Source organism: Lagopus leucura, unplaced genomic scaffold, assembly GCF_019238085.1.
Source record: "Lagopus leucura isolate 7727_CA_CO unplaced genomic scaffold, USGS_WTPT01 Super-Scaffold_100004, whole genome shotgun sequence".
In the NCBI taxonomy this organism is placed as follows: domain Eukaryota; kingdom Metazoa; phylum Chordata; class Aves; order Galliformes; family Phasianidae; genus Lagopus; species Lagopus leucura.
The window spans coordinates 27,606,672-27,623,110 of NW_024962264.1; the positions used below are offsets into that span (position 1 = coordinate 27,606,672).

A 16,439-nucleotide genomic window follows, 5' to 3' on the forward strand; every position below is an offset into this window, starting at 1 on the left:
TGGCAACCTTTGCGAGCAGTACAAGCTGGGGGATGAAAGGAGGAGAACAGTCCTAGTAAGAAAGACCTGGGGGACTGCTGGATGGCAAGCTAGACATGAGCCAGTAGTGTGCCCTTGCAGTTCAGAAAGCCAACTGTATCCTGGGTTGCATCCAAAGAAGTGTGGTCAGTGCAGAGAGGGAGGTGATCCTGCCCGTCCACTCTGCACTGGTGAGGACTCACCTGGAGAGCTGCATCTACATGTGGAGCCTTCAGTACAGGAGAAACATAGACCTGTTGGAGCACATCCAAAGGAGGACCTGAGGGATAAAACACCTCCACTGTGGGGACAGGCTGAGGGGCTGGGCTGTTCAGCATGGAGAAAAGACAGCCCTAGGGAGACCTGATAGTGGCCTTCCAGCGTCTACAAGAGGGCTGTAAGAAGAAAGGGGACAGACTATTTGGCTGTAAGAAGAAAGGGGATAGACAGAGTCCATTTTCTTAGGACAAGGCGAAATGGTTTCAGACTAAAAGGGGAGATTTAGATTGGATATAAGGAAGAAGTTTTTTTACTATGTGGTTGCCCAGAGAGGTAGTGGATGCCCTGTCCTTGGTGATATTCAAGGCTGGGTTGGGCGGGGCTCTGAGCACCCTGGTGTTGCTGTAGGTGTTGTTATTCATTGGAGTGGAGTTACATCAGATGACCTTTAAGAATCCTTTCTAAGTCAAATGATTCTGTGATTTTATTCAACACATCAGTGCCTCCAAAATAGCAGTTCTTAACATAAAATACACATTTCCATGCCTAAAGAGTAATTTAAGTTGGAAAAGATCTTCAAGATCAAGTCCAACCATCAACCTAACCTAGAGATGCAGGTAGGGATGTGTGAAAGCATTCTTCTGATCCATGGTCTATGTTTACAAATGAGATTGATGCCTTCATCATCCCAGTCAAGAGGATCCTGCAAGACTGTAGGATCTGCCATTGGAGATTCTTAGGAGCTTGTTGAAGAACTTGATCTTCAGTGAGTTGTGGGAGGGGACTCTGAGCCCAGCAAACTGTCTGCGATTGGCTGCTGAGCTGGAGATCACCAGCAGAGCAGCCAATCTAGAGATGGGGAATCCAGCTAGAAATGCTCTGCTCCTGATCCTTCAATGGGGAGGTGAGAAATCCAGCAGGTTCTGTGCTGGATTGCATGGTTATGATGGGTCGCTTTGCTGGCTACAATGGGCAGAGCATCCTATGGGAAGCTGGAGAATCCAGCAGGGGATTCCTGGTTCGGTGGGCTGCCTGCCATTGGCCGCTGGGCTGGGAGCAGCGGGCCAATGGGGAGCTGGGGGATCCTCTCGGCGGGGGTCGGGGAGCCGCGATCGTGAGGGGTGCAGGTGGGCACCGGAAAAAGGGGAAAGGAAAAAGGAAGGGGCCGGGGTCGGCGCGGCGCGGCGCCGGCTGCTAGGTGGAGCCCGCGTCCACGCAACCCAGATCCGGGCCCTCGGCGCTCCCCCGCCCCTCGGCTCGCCGCCCGCCCGGCTCCGTGCGGCCGCCGCCGGGCAGGGCAGCAGCGCCGCGCCGCCTGCCGCTGCCGGGCCGCCCCCTCCCCGTGTGTGAGCCGTGCCGTGCCGTTCTGCCGGCGGCCGTGGGCCCCCCCCCGCGCCCACCCAGCCCAGCCGAGCCGGGGCTGACGGTGTCCGCAACGGGAGGAGGAAGAGGAGGAGGAAGGCTCCGGGGGGCTCCGGGCAGCTGAGGGCCGGCCGCCCCCCTGCGCGCGGGAGCCTTTGTGTCCCCCAGCCCCGGCGGAGTGCGGGGCCGGGGGCAGGGAGCGGATGCGGAGAGCGGCTGGTGCTGCTGGAGGAGGAAGAGAAAAGGGGGATGGTGGAAGATTGCTCTTTTTTTTTTTCTTTTTTTTTTTTTTTTTCCCCTTCTTTTTTTTGGTGGTCTCTTCGGCAGCGGCTCCTCGTCCCCGGCGGCGGCAGCAGCAGCAGCAGCAGCAAGGCGGGCGATGACCGTGCCGCATTCGGATCGCCCGGGCGGAGGTGCGGGCTCCGCGGCCACCCCCCGGCCCTGAGGCTGCCCACCTGGAGGAGGTAGAGCCGCGGGGCTGCGGCCGGGGGCTGGCGGCGGGAAGAGGGGGAAAGACCGCCTCCCCATCCCCACACACCCTCCGGGATCCAGTGTGAGCTGCGGGAGGAGAAGGCAGCGGAGGAGAGACTTTTTCTTCTTCCTTTCCCCTCATACCCCCCTTTGAATTTTTTTTTTTAATTTTATTTTTATTTTTAACATTTTTCTTTCATTGGGCGACGATCCCTGCTCCTCGTGTGCCTCCTGGTACCGTGGCCAGCTCTGCTTTTCATGACTGGATTGTGGCAGCAGCAGCAGCAGCTCCCCGCTGCAGGTTGTTGAGGAACCGATGGGGATTGGCATCTCGGCAACCGGAGGTGACTAAAGGTAACGGAGCACCCTCCATCCGAGCGCCCTCCATCCACCGGGTGCCTCACGGATCGGTGCCGGCCCTGCATCCAACCCGCGCCGGGCTGAGGGCTGCCCGCTGCCATCGGATCCCATTGGTTCCTATGGAGGGTGGTGGTCCTCGGGGGAGGGAGGCTGCGTCCTGCAGGTAACGAGGGTTGCGTGCTGGGGATGAAGGGGATGGACGGCTGCAAGGAGATGGAAGAGCCCTGGTAGGTTTTGTGCCTGCTCTTCCTTCCCTATGGAAGGAATATGTGGCTTTGCTGCTGTTACCCGTAGAAATCCCCGAGTTTCCCTTGCTGCTCCATGCCTATACCCCTCAGAGAATGGATGTTCCTATTGCATTGCTGGAGGGGTGCGTGGAGAAGCCGCCGCGTTCCTGGATGGCAGCAGGAGGACAGGGCTGTGGTTGGGATGATGCTGAACCGGGGTGCGTCAGGGGCTGCGTGTGCCTGGCTGTGGGGTGGGCAGGGGTGTGCAGCCCTGTCCCTGCAGGCAAAGGGAAACACACAGCCCAGGTTGGTGCCTGTCTGGGGTGTTTGGTGTTTGCTGGCTGTCTGCAGGGCTGTGTTCAGCAGGGACATTTTTTGAACGAGAGGGGCCAGTATGTATGGGTGGAGGAAGAAAATGGTAAAAATTGCATTCCCCTTATTCTCCCTCTCCTTTCTTTTCTTTCTTTCTTTCTTTTCTTTTTTTTTTAAGCTCTTTTATTTGCTTGCTAGAATATTTGCTTTCCCTTTGCAACCGTGTTTTGACTATTTAACTTGCAAAGATGCTTGTGAGAGTGGTGGTAGCTGCCTGTCTTGAATAAGGGAGCACTCATTTGCCTTCTCAGTATAGGAAGCCCAGATTTAACCAGTGCCTTATAGCTGGTGGGTGGCTGTGGTGCCCAGAAATGAGTTGTTGGTTGGACTACATGATCTTAGCGGTCTTTTCCGACCTTAATGATTCAATGAAATGCTCCCTGGGCACCTCTACTTTGGGGTCTGTGTCTCATCAGTGCCCAGAGCTGTCCACAGGAGCATTGCTTTGGTTTTTCACCCTGTGATGTGCAGCTGCTTGGTTTTGTGTTGTTTTTTTTTTTTTTTTTTTTTTTTTTTTTTTTTTTTTCCAGGATAGATTGTGAAGTAGGAAAGGAGCATCTTTCCGTATCCTAATCAGCATGCTGTTCTTCTCTGCTGTAGTTAAAACAACTCATACATAGCCAAAAGAAATGTATTGTTGCGTGCTCGTCACTGTAGCATTCCCAGCTTTGGCCACGACAACTGAGTCTGTTGTATTTACACTCCTGTTTGGATTACCCATGAGGAGGTATTAGCGTTTCCCCTCTCCCAGCCCTAGCTGCTTAGAAGAAGGCTGAGGTACAAACATAAATGGCTGAGAATGCCCTCTGTGCTTTGCTATGGGGCAGAAAGAGAGCCCGCAAGTCACTGTTCCTTTTTGATACTGTGGCATTGGTTATTCCAGGGTGCTGGATGGAGAATCTTAAAGCCAACAGAAAAAAATCTTCTCTGGAGTTGAAATGAATGCATTTCTTTTTGTTATGGAATGCTGTCTCAGAGTGCAGCCAGTGCTGCTTGCCTGGTATTGAGTAGCAGCGTGTGCCTCGTCGAGCTCATTTATCATAATTTCCAGGGTCTTGCAATATGAACAGGCTTCTACTGTGTATTCATTAGGAAAAATCCTTCCACCGAGTTTTACGGGGCAAGCCAGGTGCTGCAGGTTAAAGAGGCTGGTGTCGGCGAGCCTGCAGCCGTTGCTTCAGGAAAGCAGAACAGGAAGGGCGCAGAGCCGCCCGCCTGTGCCGCTGCTGGGTGACAAAGTTTAGAGAGGGGCTGGGAGCTTTTCTGAAGGTGAAATGGCTGTGCTCTGGTTGCAGGAGGGACACAATCCCCTTGTTGTGGTTGGGGCTGCTTAGCAGAGCTTTTTCCATGCTGAGAGTGGTTTACTACAAAGTAGCCGTTGTGTTGTTACCTGCTGGCAGCAATGAGGCTGGCATGGATCTCCGTGTGCCAGAATGACTGGAGTTCATAAAGCTAGAGCTAGCACATGAGTTTTGTGTGATTCCATTATTTGTCTCCATTGGTGGCTGCATCACTCCCGTTCTGTGCTGGCTGCAGGGCTGAAGGAGCTCATTCTGATGTGGCTGCTCCCACAGCACAACATGAACCCAGTGCCCTTCGCTGGCCCTGCGGGGAAGGCAGGCGGGCTCGGAGGAGGAGGTGCTTGCACGGTGCTGGCTGGGTGTCTGTGCCGCCCAATGGAAGGTGCAAAGTGGTGTGGACTGGATTACTGGAGAGCAGCATGCCCGACCTTTCGCCTCGGTCAGCACGTCAGCTGGGGAGTGCGGTGCCGCCGGGAGGGCTTTCACATTCAGAGCATGAGCGCATGCATCATCAATGCCAGTAAATGAGATGCACACGGGAGAGGGAAGGCTTTGTAAATGGAGCAGTCCTGGGAGCTGCTGATTTATTATTGCAAATTTTGATACTAATAGCGTTGAGACTGGTGTAGATTGGCTGGGAAACTGTTTATTGTGTGGCACGGCTTAAAGGATGGGCTAGAGACTGATGAAAGATGCGGAATTTGGCAAGGAAGAATGGATCAGGGAAAAGCTATGATATGAAGGCTGGGCACAAGGCAAAAAAGTAAATAAGGGAAGAGAACTTATTTCATTGTCTTACTAGTTGGTTGTAGAAACAGCTCAGTGCTCTGATGGGAGTGATTTTAACAGAACTTTGTATTCTTTGGAACATTCCTGCTCATCACAAGAGAGCACTGGAAATGCAGCACCCAAATTCTCACATTGGAGGTGGTGCTGATACTGTGCTGAGACTAGGGAATGCTGAGACAACAGGATGGCCCTGCAGAGCAAACTCGTGTTGTCTGGCCACTTCTGATAGGAGGCTGCTTGTCAGGTGGGATATACCCAGTGAGCATGGAAGCTCTGAAGAGGTCTTACCATGGATTCCCAGCTCTTCCCTGCCAGCTCCTCTTTCTTTCAACAGATGCACTCCCATTGGGATGCAGTGTAATGCTTTCTTTATGCTTCCCACTAGATATATATCGACAGTGCACTGTTCCTTGTGAATAGGTACTCTTCTATGGAGAAGTGAAGTAGGATGCAGACTGTGGTGTCTGCAGAAGACACCTATGGGATGGAAATGGCTGAGACAAACTGATTGGTAAAAACAATAAGCACAGTGTTTAGGCTGTAAGTTTTCTTTCAGTGGCCTTTTTAGAGAGACTTCTGGTTTTGGCTGTGAGTCAAACGTGTTTAGTTATAGACTCATGGAATGACTTGGGTTGGAAGGAAACTTAGAGCCCAACCAGTTCCAGTCCCTGCCCATAGGGATTTACCATCTAACCTGACCTCGAGCACCTCCAGGGAGAGGGCATCCACAGCTTCTCCATTGTGTTTATCAGTCACTGCACCGTGCATCTGTGGCTGTATCAAGGAAAACAGACTCTTCAGGCAATAAAAATTTCATTTCAGTGGTACTGTGGACCATCTTTGGAATTTTTTGTACTGTTTTGAATAGATTGATTCATAGCTCTCCTACTATTAATTGGAAAAGCTTACTGAGTTGATTGCAGTTGGATCCTTACCTGGTATAAATCAATTCAAGTCATTGATTGCACTTCTCAGTGAAGCTATGCATTTCTTAAACTTATGATGAAACATCATAAATACAAAAGATCAGCGTGAATGTTCTCTTACTACAGTGCAAAGCTAAAATGAGGTGAAGATAAATGTGCATGCTTTTGCAGAAGTAGTCCTTAAAATGTGATCAATGTATGGTCCTACTGTGATGTCCTATGCAAAGGTGCTCATGTTTGCTGTCTCTCTTCTGGTTTGAACCTAACACCTTCAGCTAACACTTCAGAAATGCTCTAAGTGACATAAACCAAGGATGAGTAGTCTGCTTGTAATGCTCATCAGATACAAGTCCCTTCTCTATTAACACTTTTAACCTTTCCCATTCCACAGAAATAAAGTGTCTGGTTACTGACGTAAGGAACCTCAATGAATGGACACAGTTTCCAATGAGAGAAATATAGGTAGAAATATTCTGACTATTTCAGTCCTAGTGCATTCGCTTCTCCTATGGGCACACACAACCAAGCACAGTTATTTCTGGGGGGGAGCAAATAGAGGTCTGCTTTGTTGTTGTTGTTGTTCAATCTTGAATAAGTGGAAAATAGGTACTTAAGATTTGCACCTATATTGCAAACATAAGCACAGACATATATACACAGGTATGTGTATTCATGAAAACAAAACAGATTTGTTTGGGGGGTGAATGCTGAGCAACCATTAATTTAATCAGGTTTGAGGCTGATCATTGCTATTTGCTGTAGCAGCCTGTTTCCGATTTGATGTTGCTGATCCCAAGGCTGTCTTAGTGAGTAGTTTTTCCACAAAGAGAGTAGAAGAGAAGAATCATTGCTGCATGGAAGTGCAGTTTGCATCTTTCTTGAATATGTTAATGTAGGGGACAGGAATGTGTCAGAGATGGTCATGGTAGACAACTGAGAGCCCATCTAGCTTAGATGGAGAATTTAGTTTAACCTGCAAAGCCTGGCCAAGATGCTCAGCAGCCTGTGAAGCTCAGGTTTAGCTTGATACAGCAGAAGAAAAAGTTCAGGAAATGTAAAGAATGTGCAATTGCCTGACTTTCTGCTGTTTTGTATTTTCTTTCCAATTATTTCCACAGAATGATGAGTGAATACTAAGACTTGTGTTTCCATAGGCAGCCTGGAAAGAACAGGAAGAAGGGAGATAATGGGGAGTTCATTCAGGAGATGGCACATCAGTAAGCCTGAACTTTGTATGATGATGTAAGACCACAAATCTCCAGTTGAGAAGATGTTTCAATTTCCAGCAGTGCCAGCACAAGTCGGCTTCAACCCATACAGCCTCTTTGCTTGTGCAAAGCATGGTGACCCCCAGCTGTGTTCCATAGGCTGGTGCTGCTGTTTGAGAGCCCTGCAGAGGCAGTGTGCTTTGCTGTTCCACACCACGTCACACACCCTGTGCTGGCCTGAGCCTGTTAGAATAGAGAGGGACCTCAGCCCAGTTTTTGATGTTCTGCATGGGTGGGTACCCTGAATACTAAAGTGCATTTCAGTGACAGCTGACCCTGTAAGGAGATTTTCAATAGCTTGCTTTTTTCCTTCCTTTTTTTCCTCTTCTTTCCCTCAAAGCCATTCCAAAGACTGCTGAGGGAAAGGAGGAGGAAAAAAAAAATCGCCCATCGAAGCCATCTCTTTGAATAGGTTTCACTGTTGGATAGAGCTGAGGAGGGTTTAGGAGATCATGTTAACTCCTTTTCTTTCACACCTCTTTAGCAATTGTGTGTGTGTGTGCGTGTGCGCTACTGACTGATCACTTCGAAATTCCTGTCATTCGGTTCAAAGGAGACAGTTTTTTTTGTTTATGTATTTATTTTTTAGGTAAGGTGTATACTTTAGCTATTCTTTTTTTTTTTTTTAATGTTCCCCCCCCCCTATTTCCCCCACTGTCTTCTAGATAATATTATCCCCACAGTAAATAAAAGCCTTTTGGATTCTGTCCTGAAGGGCTCTTCCTGTCAGGGCTGCCTGGAGGTACTGTGAACAGAACTGGTCTACAATCACATAGTCAATGGTTTATTATGAGAAACATTTATATTTTTTAAACCTCGAGCACACAACAAATTGCTCAACTGGATGCTATGTCTTTGCTTGACTTTGTGCACAATCTAAACTGTTATTCCTTCAGATTTAGGATGTTGCAATCACGGCCTTGAATCATTTGGAAATGTAGTGCATATATATCCCATTTCCAAGGGAAATTATGATGTGACTCCTGCACTTTAAACTCCCACAGCACAGATTTGAAGAGAATGTCAGTTTGGATTATCTTTAATGAATGCAGGTGTGTGGAGTGGTTGTATGGAAACCGTTAGGTCCCAGCTCGAAGCAGTGATTGAACACCTGGTGAAGGGCATGGCCAGCCCTGAGAGCACAGGTGTGAGTAATCCAGTGGACCCAGAGTCCACTCCTCCCTAACCTCATTTGAGTGCTGGCAGCCAAAGGGAAGGGTCTCTATTTGGAGGTGGCTTCTTTTTGAAGTTTCTGGCAAGTTCTTATCATTGGAAAGAGTAAGCTATTTCTTCTTTATTACTTGATTGCGACCACTACCTTTCTTGGGTGATCTAAAACTGATTGAAGGCAACTAATCAACTGCTGCTAATCCTTATATATGTCTTTTTTTTTCCTCTTCTGTCTTACATCTCCTTTTTTTTGTTTGTTTGTTTTTATTTCTTGTATTTTAAAAGAAGGCCTATACAAGTTCTGCTTAGTTGGGTTAACTCCAAAATTATGCGTGTCTCTTTGTGTGAAATTTATCCTGAAAGGTGTTTGAAAAATAGCGATTACACTGTATGGAGTGATAACTTGTGACCTTTTGACAAGTGTTCCACAATTAAAATTGTAATGCACTTTATAGATCTCTTTAACTAGGTCACCAATTGGGAATGACTTCTAAAGTCTGTGTAATGTGTTTTGATTGTGGGATGGGGAGTGCTTCTCCATGTAACACTGCTGATTTGGTAGGAAAGTCTGCAATGCAACAAGAGAATTGTTGTAAATTTGTAAATTGTATAAATATCCTTGATTTCACAAGAAATATGGTTGTGTATCACTGATTCTCTAGGATCAGATGTTTGTCCACAGAATGTTTGATCCTATGAGCAGCTCCATGCATGCAGTAGAGATGAGATGGTGGATTGCTGGTGAGCACCAGTGGAAGGGTGCTGTGTGTAGACCTTAGTAATGGTTTATACCAGCTTAAACTAAGAAAGCAGTAATTTTTCCATTCAGTGAAAAAAATCTGGATCTCTGCTGTGAACAGCAGAGATGTGGTGTCTATGAAAAGGTGTTTATGGGGATGTTTGCAGCAGGGAGAAGAACTCTGGTGGGGCAATATGCCTAGAAGCTGCTTTTCTGTTTGCCTCCTCTAGCTTTGGGAGTAGCAGATGGGGGCTTGTCTGCCCTGATGTCTTCACGCTTGATCACTTGCTTGTCCTGTGTGAGCAGAGGGCAGACCAGCATAACCCATGGGCCCATGCAAGGGTGAGGATATAGGCTTTTGTCTGACCCCTTTCAAGCAGCAGGCTTGATCACAGCTAGGATCTGGGGTTCTTCCCAAGTTCATGTAATGTGGGTCTAAGCGGTAATCATTGTGATAAAACTGGTGTGCATACGTATCAATACATAAATGGAATGATAGAAGTCAGTGACAAAGTACTAGGAGAATTAGTGATGAATATCGTGGAAATGTGACTGGTAGTAATACGGATGTATTTTGTAGCTGCAGTGACATAATGCTGCTCTGCATCTTCCTACTGCATTAAAATAAATGACAAAGCATGCGTTGATATAGGGGTGCCAGGTCCGCTCTTCATTCAAAACTCAAATGTGTCTGTGCTGCTCTGCAGTAGAAGCTGTAGTCTAACACTGAGCAGGTAATCTTTTTCTTTTTCTCTTCTGTAAATCAGTTTTTCTTTTGTACCGTAGACGTTTGTGTGGGTGGTTCCTCATTGACCACAAAAGATGTGGGTTTTGTTGTCTTTCACATACATTCTCTATTGAATTAACAGAGTTGTGCAGTTTTGTCTGTCACACTTGGATGGGATACTGCAATGATTTAATTTAAAATGAAAGAGAGATGTCTTCATTTTAGGGAAAACCGTGGTTAAGCGGTGAGAATAAGCAGGTCTAGCCTTTACCAGAAACCCTAATTAGAAGAAATCCCATGTACGGTTGACCTTGACTATTGAGACAACCCTCAAAGAAGAAAGAGTACTAAAAATTAGTATGCTGCCAGCGTTGCACTTTTATTATTTGACGTTATTAAGCAAACTCGGTGTGTATTTCTTTTTTTGAAGCGTTTGATTAAATGTGTGATCTTATCTTGGTGAAATGGCCCGCTGGGCTGCAGACAGTGGTGTTCAGAAATGAAATTTGTTTAGAGCCTCTGAACAGACATTTGTTCAATGAGACCTTTCTTGAGTAATAGATGACAGTGAGATAGCTGTGCAACGTGTTTTTGGGTTTGGGCTTTTTTAAAAATGTGTGGGGAGTCGCAGTGTTGCAAAGGGAAGAGAAGACAACACAAGTGCACAGAAGTGAGAATAGAGTGTGTGTACTGAGAAATTATCTTGCTTTCTCAGTAGAGGTTTGAAATCTTACGTTTGATGTTGTCCAGGGCAGATTTAGGCCTCAATTTTGCCAAGATTTACATAGTTTGGGGGCTACATGTTGATGTGTTGTTTGATATATCAAGCTATGTTATGTTCATGAATCTCTAATTCTGTACCAATAACATTATCCTTTAGTTAGAGTTGTGAAGATGCTTCTTGTAGAAGTTAAAAAAAAAAAAAAAAAAAAAAAAAAAAAAAAACCAGCAACAGCAATAAAAGCAAAAAACCCACCATAACTAAAAAGTAAAACCCCAAACCATGACCCAAAGTGTTGGTTTGTTGCCTCCTGGAGTCAGCATTATCTGTTTCCCATCCAAAAAGTCAACTTCGTTACTGTTTGTTATACAGCTCACAGGGATAAAGTTTTGTTGAGCATGTGGAATGCACAGGATTCCAAGTTATGAACAAGTGATTGCATGCCTTGCTTTTCCCAAGCTGAGAGGGAACACAGATACCTGAGAATGTACTTTTTTGTTCACTCATGGAATTATATGAATATACCGTGGTGATCTCTGAGGGAGGGAGATATGCATTTTTCTGAGCAGCTCTGCCTCCCTCTGCAGAGGAGCCTTTTTTTATATAGCAAGTTTGCTTTTGAATGAGAAGAGTCCTGGAGTGCCTGTGCTGTAGAAGTACGTTTTGATCAATTCCCATCTGCCCTGGTGCTCCCCTGCCTTGTGCAGCAGCTGTCTTTACATCAGGTTAGATGGTGATTAAGCAGTTTCTCCTTCTAGAGGTAAAACCAAAGCTTTCAATTGCAAGAGCTTGTTAAAAGATGTGAGCTCGCTGCCTTAACGATATGCTGAGGTGTGAGCTTAGGAGTCCTCTAGCATCTGATGGTCCAGCTGCTCATCTGTCCTCCTTTCTGTGTGATGTGGTTATTTTTTGGAAAGGCTGCTTAGCTGTCAGGCCAGCTTGGTGGTGTTAATGTTATGTATTAACATATACGTTTTAAGATTCAGTATTTCTGCAGGGGAAACTTGCCTGTTAAAGGGCAGCTTGCTAGGGAAAAGTAATGGTTCTGCTCAAAGTCAGGAAAATCAAGATGGAAACTTCTCTAGGCTGAAGTCTTTTTGCCACCTACTCTTCTGCAGAAGTAACTTGGTCAAAGTAACTTCATATGGCAGCAGGGAAAGTTTCAGAACTGAACTCATGGTAATGTGTTTCTGAACTGCGAGGGTAACTTGATCTATTTATTTTTTTGTCTTTATGCAAATACTGCAGAGCAGTATCTTAATGGGACTATAAGATGAGAAGAAAAATCATCACAAATGTCTGGGGTGACTGTCTATAAGTAGTCACCTAAGGATAACCCAGTGTTTTTTATAAAAAATATGAAGTTACTGCACAAGCTGAGGGTGCTGGATGCACACATGCTTTGAACACACTGCTAATGCTTCCATTCCTCCAAAAAAGGAAGGGTAAGGATTCATAGGAACAGTGCTTATTCTCTAATGCTTCAGGTTGGATAGCAGGAAAAACGTCTTCTCCTAAAGAGCAGTGATGCATTGGCACAGACTGCCAGGGAGGTGGTGCAGTCACCGTCCCTGGGGGTGTTCAGGAAATATAGGGATGTGGTTAGTGAGCATGTGGGGATGGGTTGATGTTTGAACTAGATTGTGTCAGTGGTCTTTTCCGTCTTTTATGATGCTATGGCTTTTATGATCCCATTTACAGGCATGCCTGGATATGGGAACTTGGGGACTTTGTCTTGTGAGGGACTTGAGGGATGTGGTTCCTGCTGAGGCCCCATATCTGCTGATGCTGGTTCTACTCTTGGTAGCAAAAATTAGCACTGTGTTAATCCCATAAGGAAGGGAAGATTTCTCCTTAAAATATTGGCTGTAGGACTGGTGGGGTCCTGACCCTGTGCCAGGTGTTAGCAAAACATGCAAAAAAGGGCCACTGCTCATGCTGGGGGCGGTGCAAAGTTGCTGCAGCAAATACTAATTGTTCTACTTTGTAACACGGCTTGCTTTCTTTTCCTGTTGATTTTTTTTTTTTTCTTATTATTACAATTAGGGTTATCTCAAGTGGAAATTAAGTTATTCATCTCTTGTCATTTAGCAGCTACATCTTACTGGATACATACTTCTACTGTCTGTGCCTAACAGGAAAGGAAGTCTAACCTCTCTTCAGTTTACCGTTTCTCTGACATGTGTATTGTGTTATGGCTTAAACCGTGCAAGTCTCGTGTGACTAATTTTTGGCATGTTGGGGAGCGAGGGACTAATCACAACCGCTCAGTTCAACTTGTGTGTGTTTGCAGTAATAAGGTTCAAAGGTTTCAGGGTAATTATGTTAAATTTCTAGCCTCCTTGCTAATTTTCTGCTGATTGAGGGGAGAAATGACGATCCCTTTATGCCCTAAGGAGTGTCTTCCCTTTCAGCAAGGCAGGTGGTGGTGTCCAGCTACCCCAGCCTACTCTGTTTTCCTGGTTCTACACCTACTCAATTTTCTGAGAGATTCTACTCTGTGATTTTCAGACTAATTGTGTCAGAGATCCAGGGTATATAACAGAGATAAAATGTGCATCAACTTGTACTATTGTAACATAGATTAGTTATTTAAATTAAGAAAGAGGATGTCTTTCATCAGTAGGGCAGGATAAAATAATACAGTAGGAATGCTGATTTGTTTAATGCAGGTCTGTGGCTTTGGTGCTGCGGCTTCAACAGCTGGCAAGATGCTCGATCATCTGGGAAGACCTGATGAGAGCCACAGATTAATCACATTGTGATATCTTGATGTTTCCTTGCAGCGTTTGCATTGCAGCATTCAGCTATAGGTGCTGATGTTGCATCACAGTGGGGGGGGGAAAAAAAAAGGAAAGCCAGCATGTGCTGGTGGGGGAGAATGAGCAGTGTCTCACTGTTGTTCCTGTTTTGTGGCTTCAATGAGCTGGGAAGAGAATTTTTTTCCTTTTTTTTTTCCCCACCGTTGCCCTCCTTGCCTATTGGTTTTAGTTCTATTTGCATTTTAGGGTATCAGGCCTATGCAAAATGTATTCCTTTGTTTTCCATGTGTTGTGGTTTAACCTGTCATGTCACTCACCACTGTTGTTGGCTCCCTTCCAGTGGGTTGGAGGAAAGAACTGGAGGAAAAAAAAAAAAAAAGTAGAACTCGTGGGTTGAAATAAACTTTTTACTAAGAGTAAGGGGAAAGGGTAATAGTTATGACTATGTGTATATATGAATATATTTAACAAGTAATGCGGAAGCAGCTGCTTACCACATACTGACCAGTGTCCCACCCCCTTCAAAACTCTCCTTCTGTGTGGTATCATGTGCTGTGGAATATCCCTTTAGCCAGTCTAAATCAGCTGTCCTAATTCTGCTCCCTCCTAGGACTCTATGCTGTGAATGGCCTTGGGCCTATACAGCACTGCTTAGCAGCAACTATTAACATCAGTGTGTTATCAGCATTGTTTTTCTCATAGAACCAAACATAGCATCATACCAGACACTCTGAAGAAAACAATTCTTTCCTAGCTGAAACTAAAACACTGTGTTGGTAGGATTTTCTTGTTCTTGTTTCTATCTTGCTTTTGTCAGACTAGCGTAAAGCAGTCTTCTCTTCTGGATGGAAGAGCAGCAGTTGTCGCTTTCAAGTCTGTCTTTAGCTTTAATACTGATAACTCTTCAGGATGATCTGAAGATGTCCCTAAATTTGTCTGCTTGGATGGTAGCCAGCAGAGGTTTTCTTGTGTGGGTTTGCTTTGTTTGTTTTTGTCAAAAATTGTGTGCTGATTCAGGCTAGTTGCTGCTGATAGTCTTTGGGTATAGTGTTTGTAGCTAATTAAAAATAACCACTTATTGAGAGTGGAATGTTGTGAGCTTGAGTTTTCCTACACTTCATCTTGGATGAGTGTTTTTCTGGAAAAGCAAGAGCGAATCTGCTTCAAGATGCTTCCTTCAATTTGTAGATGGATAAAGATGCATTTGAAAACTAGTTTAGTGTTGACTTGTAACATTGGTAAAATATGTGGGAAATTGGCCTTCCTTTAAAAAGTACAGCATTTTGTCACTTTTGTGTCTTTCAGAAATAAATTTGTATTTGCTGTAAGCAGGCATTATACAGTACAGCTGGGGTAGCTGGTGGAGAAGCAAGGCTGGATCTCTTCATGGGGACTCTGAGCTGAGCTCTTATAGAGTGCATGCTTTCGTTACTGAATTTGGTGTAGGAATTCCTGAGCAGAGCCATTGCATAATTTATGTAATACTGTCAGAGCAGATTATCTGAACTTCCTTTCCCCTATCTGCCAGATATTGCTTTCAGGTACAGTATCCTAGTACTGACTCATGAGATCACTAAAATACGTGAGGGATTGAATTTTCTTTAGAAAGTGCAGTTTTCACCTGACCTTAAGTATGGGGTGCACATACCTGTGGCTCTCTACTCATGTCTCATCCTGTACAGGCCTCTGCTGATTGCCGTGAGGGAGATGTCTTTGGGATGTTCTGAAGGATAAGCAGTGACGTTTCAGCTTTAGCCCATTGCACAAGCGTGGCACTGTCTCTTCTGGCGTAATCCCCTTGTGCGCGTGATCGATCTGCTGCACTTGCTTCAGTTCCTGCTGACCTTTATGGTCTCTTGTCTTTTATTTTTAGACAGCTCTGTGTGCGCCTCTAATTAAAAATAACGTTTCCATGCTTCAGTGAAAGAGGCATATGTATAATGACTTCACCAAAATTGTGATGTGCCAAAGCCTGTGAATTTTGGAGATGCCTTAGTGGTTGCTGCTGATCTGGAAATAATAGGCTGTAAGCTGGATATGAAAGGAGTAAAAGAAAAATACAAAACCTTTTCTGTTATTTTATGCGGAAACAGTGAATGATGCTTGGATCATTCTGTATTGGATCATTCTGTTACTTCTGTATATTTTCTTGCTAACAAATGCTAAGGTTTCTCTGAAGTCTCTACTCATGACTCTAAATTGCTTGGCTGCTTTTTAACAAAGTACAGCATCCTTGTAAGTTAACATTTTTCTCTTCTCCCTGATATTACTGAACAAGATTACTGGAGCCTGTGGGGTCTCCAGAAAAGCTTCTAGCCTACAGCCTACCTGCTGTCCTCAGTACAGAGGTATCAGTGTACATCATGTAAGCTGGCCTCCTAGGAAGAGGGAAGAGGCAGGTGTGTCTGTGGCATGATTTCTTTCTCTTCTTGTTCATGTAGACATTCCAAATAGGTTAGATGAATTCCACCCTAAAATTTCTCTCTGCTGACTGAAGCCTAAGGTGAAAACTAGGAGGTGTTTACATTGCAGATACCTTATGTCAGAGGAGGTGAATCCCACCATGGGAAATTGCTGGCTTTGGCTCACGGTGTATTTCCAATTTAAATCTGACCGTGTGATAAGCAGGGCCCCAGTGCGGCAGCAGTGCCAATCCAGCAGGATGGCTGGTGATGCCATAGAGAAGTTCAGCTTGCCCCAGACCCTGACACACCTTGCACCCTTGGGGAATTCTCAAGAATCATAAAGGTATTAAGGCACATACCTTAAATCTCACAAAAATAAATGCAGTGCTGGTAGAATGTGAGTGATCCCTCCTGTTTGTGATAGTGGGATATGAAGTTTTTGTGCTCTGCGCTGAGAAGTGGGACTTTTATTGCATGCTTTTGTACCTCTACTGTTTCCTGTGCAGTATGGTGGTCTGTGAGCCTAACTCCACCTTTGCCCTTCTATTATTTTTTTTTCTAAAAACAGTAATGAAGTGAATGTAGGGAGACATGTCTGCCTC

The 16,439-nt window shown here is 45.4% G+C and overlaps 1 protein-coding gene across 1 annotated transcript in view; it reads left to right on the plus strand.

The window, feature by feature from the left end:
- Window positions 1-2,163: 2,163 nt before the first annotated feature.
- Window positions 2,164-16,439, plus strand: part of ADGRL3 (adhesion G protein-coupled receptor L3) — a 488,009-nt gene continuing 473,733 nt past the window's right edge. Inside the window, exon 1 of the mRNA XM_042871027.1 lies at window positions 2,164-2,424. The gene's annotated coding sequence lies outside the window, so the exon portion shown is untranslated. The remainder of the gene's footprint in view (window positions 2,425-16,439) is intronic.